Below are 2,727 nucleotides of genomic sequence, written 5' to 3'. Positions count from 1 at the left end.
ACAAGAATGAGGATGGATCAAAAGACCCTGGGGACTGAAAAGGGTAACCAAAGGGTTAGCAGCCGCAACTTTGTACCCAGACCTTTTTCCTTTGCCGCTAAGTACCCCTGACTCTCCTCCTCTAGGGAGGTGGATATGAGGCTCGCCCTCCTGCCTCTGGAATAAACTCTTGCTTTGCTTTATACTCCATGTCTCAGTGATGGTCTTTATGCGCATCAGGCAGATGAACTTGGGTTCACTACATACGGCAGGCACTCAGTAAAGACCGCTGAACCCACGTGGACTCTGGCGCTTGGAGAGTTAAGTGTCTTGTCCATGGTGACACAGGGTAGGACGAGGAGAAGGGTTTGATTTCAGAACTGTAGTGCCTCTACTCCCATCCACAGTGCTAAGAAGTTTCTGCTCTCCTCCCAAGGCCACCTGCTCAGCCCTCAGCACAGCACCTCCGTGGCCCCAGCCCCCGTCCCTGCTTTGGAGCCAGCTCCCCATTCCGACCTGGAGGTGACAGACAGCTCAGCCCTGTTTACCCAGCTCCACCAACATCCCAGCCTCATCTGCCAACTTTGGCAATTTTCATACCACCTCGCACACAAAACAAATTGCACGCTCCCATTTTGGGTTTGGGGGGAGAAAAGGCCCAGTCAGTTAATTACAAAGGCTGCCTCGCCTTGGCACGGAGTGGTGGGAGATGTTCACAGGAAAACGGATTAATTTGGACTCATTGCTTTCACTTCCACGTCCTTGTGCCAATTAAGACAACACTTGTAACCAAGCCCACCTTCTCCAGAAGCAGTCCCCACGCTCCCCAAACAAGCAGTCCTCAGGTTTCACTGGCTGGCTGCTCAGGGTCCCGAGAAGCTTGCTGGGACCTTTGGAAAATGCCAGTCAGGGTTTTAGGATTCTTCTGCCAGGGGTGGGGGGTGGGGGGACCTACGGGAACTGCTTGTTCGGTGTTTCTGAGCTCACACTGGTGAGCTGGGCACAGCCCAATACTGGACACCAGCCTGCTTGGACAGAGGCTAGGTGTCCAGGCTGCCTGCTGGGATCACGCGGGAAGGGGGCAAAATTCAGAGTCTCGGGCCCCGCCCCCCGACCCTACTGAGTCAGACACGTCAAGGACAGGGCTTGGAAGTCTGTACCTTCCACAGGCACCAAGGACAGGACCTGGAAAGGCTTTGGGTGGGAAGTCTCAGATCTGCATTTGAAAGCCGTGGGGCGCACCATAACCCTCTTGAAAGGGTGGGGTTGGTTGCACAGGTGCGGTGAGGCCCCGACCCATGGCGAACACTCATTACGTGGCACTGATTCCTATCAGTGAACATGACTGAGTTCGTTTCAAGGGGTCGATGAGAAGCAAAAGGTGATGCTTTGGTGCTGCGGAAAGTCCTTGTGCCTTAACTACAGCATCAGCACTGGCCCCGGGCCCTCCATGCAGCTAATCATTCCTTCAGACTCCACACTCTGCATCACTCTTCTTGTCCCACCTCCCCCCGCCACCCCCACCCCGAACCCCCTGAAACCAGTAAATCATTATCATTAGAAGGTTCAAAGTTGGGAGCCTCCACAGGCTCCTTTGGAATGAAAACAAGACACACGCCCCCCGGGAACAAGAGAGCCAAGTCCTAGGTCTGCAACATGGTCAAAACCGAGTCGTTTCGTTTGTGGAAAATGAATACATCTGAGTTTGCACCTGTCTCGCCCGGGGGAAAAGTAGCGCGCGCGCCATCGCAAATGGGCGTCTCCCGGCAAAACCCGTTTTCCCTGCTGCTCAGGGAGGCTCAGGCTGCCAGAAAGGCTGCGGCCTTCAAAACCTGTTTCATGTGCTTTGTCCATTGTTGGGGTGTTTCAGCTGTCCCATTCTGTTGGAAGCCTGGGTTTGAACATCAAATGGGTTTTGTTTCTCCAGCAAATTTCAAGGAACGCCAGGGGATCCTAGAACTGGATCCCACATTACAAGCAGATGCTCCCTTCACACCTGAATCTCCTCCCCATGACCCCAGAAAGTGTGGGTCACCCCTCTGCTTTCTGAATACAAAAACGGGGAGGGGGTTGGAGCTCTTTTTAGAGATAAGAAAATGACACGTGTTTCTCTTGATGTCAACATTGCTGTGGCCAATGAACTTGCAGTGCAGGGATAACACTTGGAATGTCTAACCAGATGGGCCCTTTAGCACCTTCTGTGACCAGAGGGCTATGGCAATGGATGAAAGGCTGGGAGAGCCATCCTAGCTGGCCAGCAGCCTTGCAACGGCCTCCCACTCTGTCCAGGCTGTTGCAAGCATGGATTCAGAACATGTACCCAGATGATGGAGCTGGAATTTGCAGGAAGCTAACTTCCTGTCAGTGTGAAATGTCTCAGGCAGTGATGAGCCCCCATCCCTGGAAAGGTGCAAGCAGGAGCTGGTCCTCTAGCAGGGATGTAACAGGAGATGCTGAACTACACGGTGCGCTCTGCCTCTTCCATGTGGTACAGATCTCACGACCATGTGCTGGGAGTGAGAATCCCACTTCATGGACTCACAGACCCTTCTCCCTTCTGGAGTGCATTTCCACAGAAATGCCATGCCCAGACCTGCAGCACCTCCCTGCATTGTCCCCGTGGTCCTGGGTGGCTACCATCCACGCCAGGCCTGGCACACACTGCCTCACTGAGGGGACTGGGCCATGCCTCACTCAGTCAGTGACATAACTGGCCGCTTCTGAGAAGGCGCTGTACCGAGTCACAAG

The sequence above is a fragment of the Lynx canadensis genome, chromosome A2 (assembly GCF_007474595.2).
Source record: "Lynx canadensis isolate LIC74 chromosome A2, mLynCan4.pri.v2, whole genome shotgun sequence".
Taxonomy (NCBI): domain Eukaryota; kingdom Metazoa; phylum Chordata; class Mammalia; order Carnivora; family Felidae; genus Lynx; species Lynx canadensis.
This window is presented reverse-complemented; position numbering follows the sequence as displayed.